Raw genomic sequence first — 18492 nt, forward strand, 5'->3', positions numbered from 1 at the left:
TTTAATTTTTTGTTTATTCACCAAAATTGTATTAAAAGCATACATGAATATGATTTAGGCACTTATTTAATAAAATTTTATTCTCTAAATTTTCCTACATCTCCATCAATCCCATGATCATTTTTTGTCCATAGCTTTGATTTCCTGGTGCTCTATCCCTTACCCAGAAATCCTACCCTTCTGAATGCCCAACTACCCAGATCCTAGCTGTGTTGGAAGGTATACGTTGAGTCTCAATTTGCCCAATTATCTTTCTCTGATGGTTGAGCTTCTCTTCATTCCCTGCTGTTAGGTATTTATTCTCAGTCCTAAAAAGGTCAGCACTTTGTTTTTTCTTTTAAAATCATAGTGGGGAATGTACAAGATTTATGGTTGTAATATATGGATTCAATCTTATCACTTATTCATGTAAGGCAATCAAGATGAGGGTGGATTCTTTTATACAAAACAGTCATAATACTAGCTCTCTAAATGCATTTATGAGTACCGATCAGTTAAAAATCACTGGTAAAAACAAATTGTATTGTTGCTATAACTGTATTAGTGTTGTTTCTTGTAAACTTGAGTGAAAACATTTTAAAAATACAGAAATAAGGATAATAATTTTTTTCTAATTTTCTTATGCAGTGAAAAGTATTATTGCTATTTTGTTGCATATTATCTTCTTATATATAATATGTATATGAATGCACATGTATACTTCTAAAATCAAAAATAATATATCTAATGAACTGCTTTTTAAATAGTTAATGTTTGACTACTTCTTCCCCGGACTCCTTGGTAATCTGTTAGTGGGAGATCTTTGTGGCTGTCCCCTCACCTCCTCCAGTGCCACAGAACCCTACAAGTCTCAGCCATGTGTGAGTGCATTTCCATTCATGTTGGCCAGGCCAGTGTCCCCATCAGCAATGCCTTCTGAGAGTTCTACTGACTGGAACACGACATCCAGCCCAATGGCCAGATGTCAGGTGACAAGACTATTGGGGGAAGGGATGACTCCTTCAACACCTTCTTCAGCGAGACAGGCACTGGCAGGCATGTGCCCACAACAGTGTTTGTAGACCTGGAACCCACGGTCATTGATGCATTTTGCACTAGCACCTACTGCCAGCTCTTCCACCCTGAGCAGTTCCTCACAGGCAAGGAAGATGCTGCCAATAACTATGCCCGCAGTCACTACCCCATTGGCAAGGAGATCATTGACTTTGTCTTGGACCGGATTTGGAAATAGTATACAGGTCTTCAGGGTTTCTTGGTTTTCCACAGCTTTGTTGGGGGAACTGGTTCTAGGTTTACCTCCCTGCTGATGGAACGTCTCTCTGTTGATTATGGCAAGAAGTCCAAGCTGGAGTTCTCCATTTGCCCAGCACCCCAGGTTTCCTCAGCTGTAATTGAGCCCTACAACTCCATCCTCACCACACACACCATGCTGGAGCACTCATTGTGCCTTCATGGTAGACAATGAGGCCATCTATTACTTCTGTTGTAGAAACCTCGATATTGAGCACCCAACCTACACTAATCTTAATCACCTCATGAGCCAAATAGTGTCCTCCATCACTGCTTCCCTGAGATTGGATGGAGCCCAAATATTGATCTGACAGAATTCCAGACAAGCTTGGTGCCCTTATCCCCACATCCACTTCCCTCTATCTACATATGCCCCTGTCATCTCTGCTGAGAAAGCCTACCATGAACAGCTTAACTGTAGCAGAGATCACCAATGCTTGCTTTGAAACAGCCAACCAGATGATGAAATACAACCCTCACCATGGTAAATGCATGGCTTACTGCCTGTTGTACCATGGTGATGTGGTTCCCAAAGATGTCAATGCTGCCATTGCTACCATCAAGACCAAGCATACCATCCAGTTTGTGGACTAGACAGGCTTCAAAGTTGGCAATAATTACCAGCCTCCCACTGTGGTACCTGGTGGAAACCTGGCCAAAGTACAGCTTGCTCTGTGCATGCTGAGCAGCGCCACAGCCATCGCTGAGGCCTGGGCTTGCCTGAACCACAAGTTTAACCTAATGTATGACAAGCGTGCCTTTGTTCAGTGTTACGTGGGTGAGGGTATGGAGTAAGGAAAGTGTTTTGAAGCCTGTGAGGACATGGCTGCCCTTGAGAAGGTTTACAAGGAGGTTGGAGAGGAGGTGGGAGAGGATGAAGGTGAAGAGTATTAACCTGTCTGCTACAGTTTTACACTCTTGTCTTAGGGTTGTCTTATTTGTGTTCTGTGGAGCTGCCCTTTGTGGCCCTATTTTGTCAATAAAAGTGATATTTCTATTTTCAATGTCAAAATATATAACTAGTTAATGTTCAATGCTAAGAGACCAGGTTGGAGACTAAGAACAAATTAATAGATATTCATTGCCTATCCACAAACAGTACAGAGATGCTACAGGCTCTGACATACCATCTCCATATATTCATGAGAGCTCATTATTAATGAATCTTAAAATAGTGTCAAGGCAAATGAAGTTTTCAGATCAACTTCATGAAATTAGTTAGGGTGGGCATATGCAAGCAGCATTTCACAAATTATACGTGAAAAATCATATAGCTTTATAGCATACATTTCTTTAGAAGACACAAATTTGACAATCATACAGTTGAAAATGAACCCATTGATTCAAGATTTAAAAAGACATATTCTTTGTTCTTTGTTATCTCTAAGCTAAATAAAACTGCGTGGTATTTGTATCCTCCCTATGGAGAGGAAAGGCTGCATCTAATTGGGGATAAACCAATGCAGAACCATTCAGATAATTAACTCTTAAAAACATAAATAGCTCATCTTCAGGAACATATGCCTGGAACCTAGTGGGCACTCAGAAGATTGTCACCACATGATAATAGAACTTTAAATTTCTCTGATTATACTCAATCAGGATTTCTTTAGAATTCAAGATATTAAAGTAGTTCGTTGTATTCTGGTGCAGGAATCTCCACTAGAGTCTTAATTCCTTATTAAAGGATATTTATTACAACATAAATTCAGGTTATTCTTATAGTAGAGGAAAGACAAGTTGGAATCTAGAGAAACTATAGGTAAGAGGCCAATGGATACTGGCTATAGGAATTTAAGGGAAGAGGCATTTTTCCATGAGATAGCCTTGGCAATATGTCAATTTCCTATTATTCTAAGGAGCAGGAAAATAAAAGATTTAGATCCTAAACACCCATACAAAGATAGAAAAACTGTATTTGTAATGGGCATTTTTTTTACTATATATTTTTGAAATCAGTGTCTAGCTCATTCTAGCACTCAATTTAGTTTTGGATTAAAAAAACACAATTTTGTAGATTCAACCTAGAAAAAGAAGTGCATGATGTCACTTGTTTTTGTGTCTGGTTTATTTTCACTCAGCCTAATGTCCTCTAGGTTCATTCATGTTGTTGCCAAAGGCAAAATCTCCTTGAAGATCTACAAGCAGAGAGTAAAACTGGGGAGGGGAGGTGGGGAAAATGGGGAGATGTTGGTCAAAGGGCATAAAGTTGCAGTGATGCAGGATGAAGAAGTCTAGAGATCTAATGTACAGTATGATGACTATAGTTTTTTTTTAACATCTTTATTGGAGTATAATTGCTTTACAGTGTTTTAATTTCTGCTATCAGAAATTTGCTGACAGAGTAGATTTCTTGTGCTCTCATCACATGCACAAAATGGTAACCTTGTGAGGATCTGATATGTTAATTAACTTGACTAGTAATCATTTCACTCTATGTATATCAAATCATAAATGTATCCAACCTTTATTAAAAATAAAAATACTTCGTATTTTTTGTTTAAAGTAAATTAGAGTATGAATAAATTAATGAGTAATCATTTCAACAGATGATCTTTAAATCTTAACAACGAAAAGAACAGCTCTCTAATTCTTGGATATTATTTTTAAATATATGAAATTATAAGGGAGGGAAAGAGAAATTAACCAATATTCCCAATATACATATAATTACTATGAAACTGTAGAGTAGGCACAATACCATTCTCATGATTGCTAATTTCTTCCACTACTAAACTTTTCCAGGACTAAAAACTGAATGATTATAGCCCTCACCAAGTTTCATTTTATTTTCTTAAGTAAAACAATTTCACTTTAAACATGTTCTCAAAGATGAGAAAACTACATTACATTGGAAAGTGCCCTGGGTGTGAAGTGGTGGCATGGCTTTTGTTTTTGTTTGTTTTTTAATCTTGGTTCTACCACCTGATAGTTATAAAATTCTGGAAAAATAACGTTATTGTCCTATACAGTAAAATGAAGGGAGAGGATAAGAGAGATAAATATTTTATTTATTCCTCATTCCAGCCATATGACTTGGTACTATGAGGGGCAGTACAGTTCAATAATTAATAGTCCAGGCTCTGTGGTCAGGCAGCCCTGTATCACCAGTAAATGCCAATCAACCACAGAGTCCTGAAGAGTCAAGACTGCCTGACAGAAAAGTGCATGCCTGTCCCAATCTAACCTTCTGTGGTCTAATAAAAGGATGACTGTAAGAACTAATCAAACAGCACTGGAGAAAGAAGAACAATATCCATCCTTTACAACCATTAATATTTCTGCTTATGAACAATACTGTGAAACTGTGATTGTTTTTCCCAACTGCCTGTGTAGAATTCAGAATTTGTTTCTACATTTGTTTGGTGCATGATACTGGAATGCTGCCTATGAAAAATGAATATTTTCAGTAAGAAGTATGTTTCTCTCACATCAGTTCAATTTAGCCTTATCAGAAAAAGTCAGAAAAGGGTACTATTCAATAATGAGAAATATATGTGGCTTAGAGTCACACAAATATAAGCTGCTTCTGGGTGATTTACAGGAATAGTAGACATTAAAAAAAAAAAAAAAAAAAAAGAAAGAAAATCACCTTCTTATGCTTCTGGGTGATTTACAGGAATAGTAGACATTAAAAAAAAAAAAAAAAAGAAAGAAAGAAAATCACCTTCTTATAACCATGATACTTTTCAAAGACCTCTCCTATTTTTGAATGCTTATATTTTTCTGTTTCCTTTATGGTAGGCAGTGCCAGATTTATTTTAAGTAACAGTGAATATGATTTTTAGGAGGTACATACATAAAATTGTATTGATGCTACACAGTCTGCTTCTTGATGAGAACTGTCATTTGTATACATGTTAAGTTTTCATAATGCAATACTAATACAGAAGTATGTAAAGTAATTTTGTACTTCAAATTCAATTATATATAAGACCAGTAGCCTGATGTCTATTCTGGTATACTGTACATGATATAAGGATGATTGTGGGTATGTATTAAGAGACTTGATTGGAAGAGTCCCAGCTCAATCATTATTCAAAGCAGAAAAATGACTAATCACTCATAACCTCTGTTTTTCCCATGTGGTAGAGGAAGAGCTTTGACTAATGCAAGAGACACTAATTAGTTTCAAGTAGAAAAATACATTGTCTGATACTCATCTATACTCTACAGTGTACATTCAACAGCACTATGTAGATGTAAGATTTATGATTTATCTTTCTAAAATTTTATTGCCTTTTATAATATGGTTATTAATTTTTTGCACTAGTATTAAACATCTTCTAATATTTACCTTACATTTATTAAGAAAATAGTGGGTCTAATACTTAAAAATAATAGCAACTATGATTTATAGAGTATTTACTAAGTACCAAGCCCTGTGCTAAATGTTTTATATATCAATGCCATTTAAACATCAAACAACCCTATGAGCTAGACATTTATTTTTACAGAAGAAACTGAGTTTCACAAAGGTTAAAATGACAGCTGCTCTATGTCAGAGACAGGATACAATGTCAGTTCTATTTGACACCTAACTCTGTTTGGTGCATCTTAGTAAAAATTCAGTGAAAGGCATTACAAGTGGTTAATAATTGAGTTTCTAGAGTGGGAAACAACTGGATTTGAGTCTTCTTGTGCTACCAGGTATGTTACCTTGGGCAAGTTCCTGTGTGTGTGTTTTCATTGACAAATGGGAGTAAAAGTAGAACCCACCTCATGGAGCCCTTACTAGGTTTAGATGAGATCATGTTTATTGTACCTGCCACACAATAATTACACAATGTTTCTTACAATTTAATCTTGAACTTCCTCATTTTTTTTTTTTTTTTTTTTTTTTTTTTTTGCAGTACGTGCGTCTCTCATTGTTGTGGCCTCTCCCGTTGCAGAGCACAGGCTCTGGACGCGCAGGCTCAGCGGCCATGGTTCACGGGCCCAGCCGCTCCAGGGCATGTGGGATCTTCCCGGACTGGGGCACAAACCCGTGTCCCCTGCATCGACAGGCAGACTCTCAACCACTGCACCACCAGGGAAGCCCAGAACTTCCTCATTTTTAAGGCACAGATGAAAATAGAACCTACCTCAGAAGGATGTTACAAGGATTAAATGAGATCAATTAAAAATGTAGAATCCTAAAGATGCTACCAGAAATCTACTAGAGCTAATCAATGAATTTGGTAAAGTAGCAGGATACAAAATTAATGCACAGAAATCTCTTGCATTCCTATACACTAATGATGCAAAAATCTGAAAGTGAAATTAAGAAAACACTCCCATTTACCATTGCAACAAAAATAATAAAATATCTAGGAATAAACCTACCTAAGGAGACAAAAGACCTGTATGCAGAAAATTAAAAGACACTGAAGAGGGCTTCCCTGGTGGCGCAGTTGACAGCCTCTTCAATAAGTGGTGCTGGGAAAACTGGACAGCTACATGTAAAAGAATGAAATTAAAACACTCCCTAACACCATACACAAAAATAAACTCAAAATGGCTTAAAGACATAAATGTAAGGCCAGACACTATTAAACTCTTAGAGGAAAACATAGGCAGAACACTCCATGACAGAAATCACAGCAAGATGCTTTTTGACCCACCTCCTAAAGAAATGGAAATAAAAACAAAAATAAACAAATGGGACCTAATAAAACTTAAAAGCTTTTGCACAGCAAAGGGAATCATAAACAAGACCAAAAGACAACCCTCAGAATGCGAGAAAATATTTGCAAATGAAGCAACTGACAAAGGATTAGTCTCCAAAATTTACAAGCAGCTCATGCAGCTCAATATCAAAAAAAACAAACAACCCAATCCAAAAATGGGCAGTAGACCTAAACAGACATTTCTCCAAAGAAGATATACAGATTGCCAACAAACACATGAAAGAATGCTCAACATCATTAATCATTAGAGAAATGCAAATCAAAACTACAATGAGATATCATCTCATACCAGTCAGAATTACCATCATCAAAAAATCTTTTACAGAAACAATAAATCATTTATAGACACAATAAATGCTGGAGAGGGTGTGGAGAAAAGGGAACCCTCTTGCACTGTTGGTGGGAATGTAAATTGATACAGCCACTATAGAGAACAGTATGGATGTTTTTTAAAAAACTAAAAATAGAACTACTATAAGACCCAGCAATCCCACTACTGGGCATATACCCTGAGAAAACCATAATTCAAAAAGAGTCATGTAACACAATTGCAGCTCTATTTACAATAGCCAGGACATGGAAGAAACCTACGTGTCCATCAACAGATGAATGGACAAAGAAGATGAGGCACATATATACAATGGAGTATTACTTAGCCATAAAAAGAAACAAAATTGAGTTATTTGTACTGAGGTGGATGCACCTAGAGTCTGTCATACAGAGTGAAGTAAGTCAGAAAAACAAATACCGCATGCTAACACATATATATGGAATCTAAGAAAAAAAAGAAAAATGTCATGAAGAACCTAGGGGCAAGATGGGAATAAAGATGCAGACCTACTAGAGAATGGACTTGAGGATATGGGGAGGGGGAAGGTTAAGCTGGGACAAAGTGAGAGAGTGGCATGGACATATATACACTACCAAATGTAAAATGGACAGCTAGTGGGAAGCAGCCTCATAGCACAGGGAGATCAGCTCGGTGCTTTGTGACCACCTAGAGGGGTGGGATAGGGAATGTGGGAGGGAGGGCGATGTAAGAGGGAAGAGATATGGGGATATATATATATATGTGTATATATATATATATATATATATATATACACACATATATATATATATGTATAACTGATTCACTTTGTTATAAAGCAGAAACTAACACACCATTGTAAAGCAAATATACTCCAATAAAGATGTTAAAAATAAATAAATAAAAGGTAAATAAAAATAAATGTACTGGGCACATAAGTGCTCAATAAATGGTAGTTATTTTCATCATTGTTCCAAAGACTGATTGATTTTATCTGTTTCATTTATTTAATTAGCCAAACTGCCTGCTAAATTTTGTAGGTAAATTTAGGCAAGAAGAAATCCTGACATTTTGGATTTGTTTTATTACTGCTTTTCCTGCTGCCAGTGGAAAACAGAGAAATCCATCCAAGTCTTCTGAAATATGATTTGTCCAGTCTAGTTCTGCTGAGAGACTACCATTAAATGCAAAATTTATATACATAAAATATTTATTTTAATTCCTGTTGGTTGCCGATATTTGTCACCTCTTAAACCGCACTAAGAAAGGCCCTGTGACTGATCAATTGCCTAGCATTCTGTTAGGGCTCATTTATATCTTAATAGTATAAAGAGAATATTTTTTGTGTTCTTTTTTAAGCCCAAAAGAGACCAACAACAAAAAGTCAACATTTGAGAACTGGGACTTTGCATTATATTTTTTTGTATGACGAAGTCTAAGTGAGCATCCTTAAAATAGGCATGTAGAACAACTCCTTAGTCAAATGTAAAGAAAATAGATCTGGAATAGATGATAGTGTGATACCAAGAGATAAAGACCAAAATGTATAAGATATATATAGGGAAATATGTATTCTCTTTTTGGAATTTTGTTTAGGTTAAAATTGATGTATTTTAATATAAAGTTGGAATTAAATTAGGAAAAGTCTGGAATTCTAAAGAGTGTAAATTTTTCTGTCAACAACTGAATAAAATAAAATATGCCTTCTTGGTTGTTAATTTGTAATGCTATGATCATGAAGTGTACAAGGATAAGATTGGCAGGGATTAGAGAATGGGGATAGGCAAAGGGTAGAAGTAATTATCAGGGAAATGCAAATCAAAATCACTATGAGCCATCACCTCATAACTGTCAGAATCGTGATTATCAAAAAGACAAAAAATAGGGCTTCCCTGGTGGCGCAGTTGTTGAGAGTCCGCCTGCCGATGCAGGGGACACGGGTTCGTGCCCCGGTCTGGGAGGATTCCACATGCCGCGGAGCGGCTAGGCCCGTGAGCCATGGCCGCTGAGCCTGCGCGTCTGGAGCCTGTGCTCCGCAATGGGAGAGGCCACAACAGTGAGAGGCCCGCGTAACGCAAAAAACAAACAAACAAAACAAAACAAACAAAAGACAAAAAATAGCATGTGTCGGTGACTATGTGAAGAAAAGGGAATCCTCTTGTGCTGTTGGTGGGAATGTAAATTGGTGCAGCCACTATGGAAAAGAGTATGAAGTTTCCTCAGGAAAATTTAAAAAATAGAACTACCATTGAATCCATCAATTTCCTTTCTGGATATTTATCTGAAGAAAATGAAAACTGCATGCCTAGAAAAAATATCTGCACCCCTATGGTCACTGCAGCATTATTTACAATAGCCAAGGTATGCAAACAACCTAAGTGTTCATTGATGGATGAATGGATAAAGAAAATGTCATATATATATATATACACACACACACATATATACATACATATAGAGTGTAATATTATTCAGTCATAAAAGAGAACGTGATCTTCCCATTTGCAACAACATGGATAGAACTTGTGGGCATTATGCTAAGTGAAATAAATCAGACAAAGGCAGATACTAAACAATCTCATTTACATGTGGAATCTTAAAAAAAACCCAAAAACGAACAAAACAGAAACAGACTTACAGATACAGAGAACAAACTGGTATAGGCCAGAGAGAAGAGGAGATTGGGAGATTGTGCAAAATAGGTGAAGTGGATTAAGAGGTACAACTTCCAGTTATAAAATAACTAAGTCATAGGAAAGAGTCAATACATTGTAATTACTCTGTATGGCAATAGATGGTCACTAGATATTGTGGAGACCATTTCAAAATGTATATAAATATAGAATCACTATGATGTAGACCTGAAACTAATATGACATTGTATGTCAATTATATGTTAATTAAAAATAAATAAATTACACTCCCACAAAAAAGTAATCTTATTAAAATTTAATAGGAATTCCAAAGACAGGTTAATTACATTTTCTTAAGTAATACGGTAAAAAAGGTTAAATTTTTCTTTAGTCTCCAAATCCCATCAACCGACTTTACGTTTCTTGACTGAAAGAAAAATGCACAACCTAAAAGCTGAGAATTGTGTTTTTATTTGGTGGACAAAACTGAGGACTGAAGCCCAGGATGCAACCTCTCAGATAACTCTGAGGGACTGCTCCAAAGAGGTAAGGGAGGAGCCAGGATATATAGGAATTTTTTGCAATAAAGACCAGATAGTCTGAACTTCAAAAGATTACTGTTAAAGAAAACCAGACATCTAAAGTTAACGATGTAGTACGTTATGTGTGGGAAGATGCAAGAGTCTGGGCTGATTGAAATCATTCTTTTGATATGCACTTTAGCTATCTAAGGTCAGTATCCTGTTCTTTTCCGTCCTGAGTTCCCTCAGGGTACACCACTGGGGGTGGCTGCAGTATCTTGAGGGTTGCAATACCCTTTGTTTCCTGATATGGCAGGCAACATTTTTCTTTCACACTTTTTTCATTTGAAAAATGAAAGGCAATCGTACTCTCCCCTTGGTTAAGGTGTGTGTGTGTGTGTATGCACATATAAACATATCCTTCTCTAATGTTTGCCATGGTTCTACCCTCAACACATTTATTCAATGATACATTTTGTTTTTCACTGAGTACCTGCAAATCCAGGCATTTGGCAGATATTAGTAAATATAACAGAAAAAGATACCATCCTGTACTCTAGCAGGGGAAGGCAAAAATAACTAATATCATAAAGCTAATAACCATAATAATATTGCCAGGTGATTAGTAATCTGCCATTTTCTAGAATTAGCCATGGTCTCAGTACTGGGGTTCTCCCCCTCTGATTTCTTATCTTTGAAAAAGGTATACACACCTATTTGAATGGCCAACACCTAGGAAAGGGCAATATCACATATCGCATCTGCAAGATGCAGATTTTTGCTATTTCAAGCCTCCTATATTTTAATGAATGTAAAATTGGAAATTTAAATAAAAGTGTGGTTATAAATCTGTAGTCAGCAAGTATGGGGGCATGTTTCTGGCATGTGAAAATGTATAAAGACATAAGAAAACATGCAGTTCAGGTCATGTGGAGGCCTGCATCTCTGAAGATTAGGTCCATGTAGATAATCAAGTACTCCCTGTGAACACGACATACTTTTATTTTAGTGGAATTTGTTTATTTATATATCTTGTTTCTACTTATTCCTGTGAGTGCCTCATGGACAGAAACCCTGTGATTCATCATCAAACAAGCTAACAGCCGCAATGACATCAGAGAGTGGCTCAGATATAAGAGATTAACTTTATGAGAATACACCCATAACTTTTACTTTTAATGCAGTTGAGTATTTTCTCTGTCTTTCCTGTATCAATTTCTACCATTCAGAAATAAAAACCAGTATTAAATCAATTTTTTTAAAAAATGTATCTATTCTTGTTATGGGTTTTTTTCCCCTCCTCTATTTCTCTCTGATATCTTCCTTCCATTCTTCACAAGTCTTCATTTTCCCTAGTGAACTGGCTCATAGAGAATCCCTCAGTCTCTCCCACTGGATCCTCTAGTATCAAGCTTGGCTTTGCAACATTGATAATTGAAGTTTTTTGTTTGTTTAATTTTTATTGGGGTATAGTTACTTTACAATGTTGTAATTTCCACTGTACAGTAAAATGAATCAGCTATATATATATACACATATCCCTTCTTTCTTGAATTTCCTTCCCATTTAGATCACCACAGAGCATTGAGTAGAGTTCCCTGTGCTATACAATAAGTTCTCATTAGTTATCTATTTTATACATAGTAGTGTATATATATCAATCCCAATCTCCCAAGCCATCCCACCCTCCTTTCCTGCTTTGGTGTCCATGTTTGGCCTCTACGGTTGTCTCTATTTCAGCTTTGCAAATAGGTTCATCTGTACCATTTTTGTAGATTCCACATATATGAGGTAATATATGATATTTCTTTTTCTCTTTCTGACTTACTTCACTCTGTATGACAGTCTCTAGGTCCATCCACGTCTCTGCAAATGGCACAATTTTGTTCCTTTTTATGGCTGAGTAGTATTCCATTGTACACATGAACACATCTTCTTTATCCATTCCTCTGTTGATGGACATTTTGGTTGCTTCCATGTCCTGGCTATTGTAAATAGTGCTACAATGAACACGGGGGTGTATGTAAATTTTGTAATTGTAGTTTTCTATGAATATATGCCCAGGAGTAGGATTGCTGGGTCATACAGTAGTTCCAATTTTAGTTTTTAAGGAACCTCCATACTGTTCTCCATAGTGGCTGTATCAATTTACATTCCCACCAACAGTGCAAGTGGGTTCCCTTTCCTCCACACCTTCTCCAGCATTTATTGTTTGTAGATGTTTTGATGATGGTCATTCTGACCAGTGTGGGGTGATACCTCATTGTAGGTTTTTTTGTCTGTTTGTCTGTTTTTATTAACATATTTCCATACAAATAACCCAAAGAAAGTTTAGTATTAGTTGTTTTGTTGGTATTTATTTTTAATTTTGGAATTTTATTTTATTTACTTTTTTATATAGCAGGTTCTTATTAGTCATCAATTTTATATACATCACTGTATACGTTAATCCCAATCACCCAATTCATCACACCACCATCCCCACCGCCCCACAGTTTTCCCCCCTTTGTGTCCATATGTTTGTTCTCTACATCTGTGTCTCAACTTCTGCCATGCAAACTGGTTCATCTGGACCATTTTTCTAGGTTCCACATACATATGTTAATATACGATATTTGTTTTTCTCTTTCTGACTTACTTCACTCTGTATGACAGTCTCTAGATCCATCCACACCTCAACAAATGACCCAATTTCATTCCTTTTTATGGCTGAGTAATATTCCATTGTATATATGTACCACAGCTTCTTTATCCATTCATCTGTTGATGGGCAGTTAGGTTGCTTCCATGACCTGGCTATTGTAAATAGTGCTGCAATGAACATTGGGGTACATGTGTCTTTTTTTTTTTTTTTTTTTTTGCGGTATACGGGCCTCTCACCGCTGCGGCCTCTCCCACCGCGGAGCACAGGCTCCGGACACGCAGGCCCAGCGGCCACGGCTCACAGGCCCAGCCGCTCCGCGGCACGTGGGATCCTCCTGGACCGGGGCACAAACCCGCGTCCCCTGCACCGGCAGGCGGACCCCCAACCACTGCGCCACCAGGGAAGTCCACATGTGTCTTTTTGAATTATGGTTTTCTCTGGGTATATGCCCAGTAGTGGGAGAGATGGGTCGTATGGTAGTTCTATTCTGAGTTTTTAAGGAACCTCCATACTGTTCTCCATAGTGGTTTTATCAATTTACATTCCCACCAACAGTGCAAGAGGGTTCCCTTTTCTCCACACCCTCTCTAGCATTTGTTGTTTGTAGATTTTCTAATGATGCCCATGCTAACTGGTGTGAGGTGATACCTCACTGTAGTTTTGATTTGCATTTCTCTAATAATTAGTGATGCTGAGCAGCTTTTAATGTGCTTCTTGGCAATCTGTAAGTCTTCTTTGGGGAAATGTCTATTTAGGTCTTCTGCCCATTTTTGGATTGGGTTGTTTGTTTTATTTGATATTGAGCTTCATGAGCTGTTTGTATATTTTTGAGATTAATCTCTTGTCAGCTGCTTCATTTGCAAATATTTTCTCCCATTCTGAGGGTTGTCTTTTTGTCTCATTGATGGTTTCCTTTGCTGTGCAAAAGCTTTTAAATTTCATTAGGTCTCATTTTTAAAATTTTTGCTTTCATTTTTATTACTGTAGGAAGTGGGTCAAAAAAGATCTTGCTGTGATTTATGTCAGTGTTCTGCCTAAGTTTTCCTCTAAGAGTTTTATAGTGTCCTATCTTACATTTAAGTCTTAAATCATTTTGTGTTTATATTTTGTATGGTGTTAGGGCGTGTTCTAATATCATTCTTTTACATGTAGCTGTCCAGTTTTCCCAGCATCACTTATTGAAGAGACTGTCTTTTCTCCATTGTATATTCTTGCTTCCTTTGTCATGGATTAGGTTACCATAGGTACTTGGGTTTATCTCTGGGCTTTCTATCCTGTTCCATTAATCTATATTTCTGTTCTTGTGCCTGTACCATACTGTCTTGATGACTGTAGCTTTGTAGTTTAGTCTGAAGTCAGGGAGCCTTTCTTTCTCAAGATTACATTGGCTATTTGGGGTCTTTTGTGTTTCCATACAAATTATAAAATTTTTTGCTCTAATTTTGTGAAAAATGGAATAGGTAATTTGATAGGGTTTGCACTGAATCTGTAGATTGCTTTGAGTAGTAAAGTCATTTTTATAATACTGATTCTTCCAATCCAAGAACATGGTATGTCTCTCCATCTGTTTGTGTTGTCTTTGATTTATTTCATCAGTATTTTATAGTTTTCTGAGTACAGGTCTTTCATCTCCTTAAGTAGGCTTATTCCTAGGTACTGCCTCGGTGGCAAGTTTGCTTCAGGATAAGAAAAGGAGGAATACTTTCTTTTCCCTTAGGAAGTGAGATGACCAAATCCTATGATCTAAAGCCTGTGGTAGCAAATAAAATCTTGGCATGCTTGGTCTTGCTGGTTCTCCTATGAATAATGTTAGTGAGGAAACGTGGCCAGACCCCACACCAAGCCCCCACTCTTGTTGCTAACCAACTATATTCCACTGAGTGTTAAAGATACAAACTGTCACTAACTCTATTTTACTGGGATTTGATGATTTCTTTAGGATAATAGAATTATAGTTTTCAATTTAAGGCCAAAATTTTCACCTTATAAAAATAATAAGTTTTAGGAAGTCCTTGATGCCATTTTTCTTTTCCTTCCTATTTTTAAAGCCATATCTATATGCTTCTTAATGCTGGACTTTTATAATTGAATTTCTCAACCGAGTCAGTGAAATAACAGTCAATTCAGAAGCTATCTAATCATGCACTTGGAATCATCTAGGTATGGAAAAATACTCTTTACAATGTTTCTGGGCATATGGACAGAACTGACTAGTAGGGTTTCTGATGTCAGTGGGGGCAATTGTCAAAGCCCCAACTTTAAAGCAATAAGCTGAGACTCTAGGAAAGACCTGAAGGTAGAGAGTATTGCCAGTCTTGGCTTTTGGTGGAAAGTCCAAGCTGATAACCAAAGCTACATGTACAAACTGTATGCCAAGATAGCTTCCTTCCACATTAGTTGGGCAGTCAATAACAGGTGTCACAATAGGGTGGCAAAATATCACAAAAGGCACTAGTAAGTCCACTTAAGGTAATTAATTTCAAATTATGAAAGGCTCTCACATAATAATAGTGTAATAATAGTGTGGCTTTGGGCAAGGAACAGTTTCTCTGATCCTTGAGTTTTCATATCTACAAAAAGGGAGAATAAAAATGCTAGCATCATTTATGCAAAGTGGACTTATAAGTGTTTGAATACAGAGGATATTTTGCTTAAGATCTGAAAGTCTAATGGTGAGAGCAGACAAAACTAACAGTAAATATTTAACAGTACAATAGTAATGCTTTGCTTTTCTATAGTGCTTCACTCTTTAAAAGAAAACAAATTTCCAAACATTTTCTCAGATCCTTATGCAGTATATAGGATGTAGTTTATTGTTTTAAAGTTGAGGATTTAAAAAATCTGAAGTTAAATAAGGCTTTTACAGATCTTTAATTTGTAAGAGAAATAAAGTAAGACTTAAAATAGCTTGAGTTAAAAGATATTTTATTGGTGTATGTAGTAACAGCCTGAGATTAGGGAGTCTTTCAGGAATGATTGGATTCAAGACTAAGAAGAAAAAGTTTTATCCAATTTCTCAGAAATATCAATACTTCTTATATTTTGTTTCATTGCCAGGCATGGAGCTGTATCCTGTACTGGCTCTAAACATACATCCTGTGGTCAGAGGAAGATGGCTGTTGCCTCTCCAAATAGAAAGTTATCATAAAGGTAAATTCAATTTTTTCAATAATGTCTGTAAAATTCCTGAGAGTAAGTCTGATTTGAAAGGCTTGCATTGCAGGCCCAATCCTCAACCAGTAGCTGGATATAGAGGAATGTGGTCTGCTGTCATTCAAGGGCTCAGTGCATGGAACAGAGTACAGGGAGGCAGAACCCTCTCAATTTGATTATGTGAGCTAACTATCCTCACTTTTTGGATAAGTGGATAACCAAATAAAAATTGGGACTGATGCTCAAGGCGGAAAAGATCCTGGGGATGCCAATTGAAACACCTGCCTCTGAAGATGAACAGTTTAAGGTATAGGAGGTAGGCAACAACAGAATGCAGGCACTCTGCATACATAGAAAAGAATAATTTTTCAAATTAGGGACTGGGAAAAATGTATATGTGCAAGTATGAAGTGACTACAAAATTGAAAGAAAAAAATAGTTGCAACGACTTGAGTAACTGAAGTTACTTGAATCATAGTAAATGAGCTCTGAAAAACTTCATGAAAGGCATTCCACTTAAAGCATTACACAGCCCTCCTTTGGACTGTCTATTTGATATGTGAAATTCTGTCTGAAGGTATGACCAAATGAATTCCATAGATCATATTTCAGAGACAGACATATCCAGGGAAACTATTTTTCTATTCAATGTATTTTTGGCTGCCTCATTTCACCAGACTACATGCATTAACAGGTTTAAACACTATTCAACAGTGATAGAGATTGGCACTCGTCTTTGAAATATGAGCGTAACTAGTGATATTTCCCACTGAAAGCTATCAGCTCTATAACTCTGAAGTTACAGCCCATAAACGTAGGACTGGCTCCTCAGTAATTACTCTTTTCTTTCAGATCAGAAGGAAAATAACCTCATATATTTATAGCCAACTATATTAGGTATTCAATGATTTTTTTTGATTCATGCATTGAGCTTTTCATACAGGATGTTGTTATTTGAAGGAATTTACTCATGGGAAAAGATCTAATTGGATTGAATATATAAGCAGCATAGCTTTCATAAATAGCTGACATGTGCTATCTGTTGGTATTTGCAGATGTAGATTAGAGAGGAAGGAGGGAGGGAGGGGAGAGAAAAGGACTGATAATACAGTTGGTTAGCTTAGTTTATTGATAATCTGTAGCCTTGCCAAAGTTGAGATCAGTATATAAGTTTGTATACTTTTTAACAATATGTGATGTGAATAAAAATAAAAGATGGAGCTAAATTGGTTACTTAAAGAAATACATCATATTGATAGCAGCCAATCCAAACTATTGCATAAAAATTGACTAAGCATAGAGCTTATAATACTAAAGTGATTGTGTTGAAGCAACTTTGTGGCCATATAACTCTGGAAACGTCTTGCTATATTGGAAATAGATAATGATGGTAAGTGATTTAGCATGGTCCTGACAACATACTAATATAACAGGAAAATTTGTTAAAATTGGCCTAAAGAACTTTATGGGGTTATTTTGCAAACATGACCATAAATCCTAGTGGTTCTATTAACCTCATTTGGAATTGTTTGTTTCTTAGAATGTGGAAACATGACAGCATTTAAGAATATAGGCCAAATCCTTTGAATGTGTATTCTGTCATCACTTCTTTGGCCCTAGGATAATTTAGAATATTTTTCATGCTTCCACATAGTCATTTGCATATAGACAGATTATTTTAATTTGACAGGATACAATGCCTAAATGTTTTAATCAATACAGACTACTAGCAATGTGACTATCCAGGACACAAGCTCTAGGCAAAAAGGAGCTTTGGACTGTAGAATTTCAGAGTGGGTTAAGAGGACCAAGTCTACCATATTTTCTTCTCTGCTTAATTCTAAGATGAGTCTGCTGCTATGAGTGAGATTAAAAACAAACCACTGAGTATTGGGAAAGCTGGACAGCCTCATATGAATCAATGAAGTTAGAACACACCCTCACACCATAGACAAAAAATAAACTCAAAGTGGCTTAAATGTAAGACATGACACCATAAAATTCTTAGAAGGGAACATAGGCAAAACATTCTCTGACATAAATCATACCAATGTTTTCTTAGGTCAGTTTACCAAGGCAATAAAAATGAAAGCAAAAATAAACATATGGGACCTAATCGAACTTACAAACTTTTGTACAGCAAAGGAAGCCATAAACAAAAACTACCTATGGACTGGGAGAAGATATCTGCAAATGATGCAACCAATCAACTGACTAAGGCTTAACTTTTAAAATATACAAACAGCTCATACATTTCAATAACAACAACAAC

At 36.4% G+C, this 18492-nt stretch overlaps 1 pseudogene across 1 annotated transcript; it reads left to right on the forward strand.

Moving 5' to 3' along the window:
• Positions 1 to 856: 856 nt before the first annotated feature.
• On the forward strand, positions 857 to 2184 carry LOC307185867 (tubulin alpha-1C chain-like; annotated as a pseudogene). The gene has a single exon. The product of its transcript is annotated as a tubulin alpha-1C chain-like (transcript).
• The last annotated feature ends 16308 nt before the right edge of the window (positions 2185 to 18492 follow it).

Source organism: Stenella coeruleoalba (assembly GCF_951394435.1).
Source record: "Stenella coeruleoalba genome assembly, chromosome: 4".
In the NCBI taxonomy this organism is placed as follows: domain Eukaryota; kingdom Metazoa; phylum Chordata; class Mammalia; order Artiodactyla; family Delphinidae; genus Stenella; species Stenella coeruleoalba.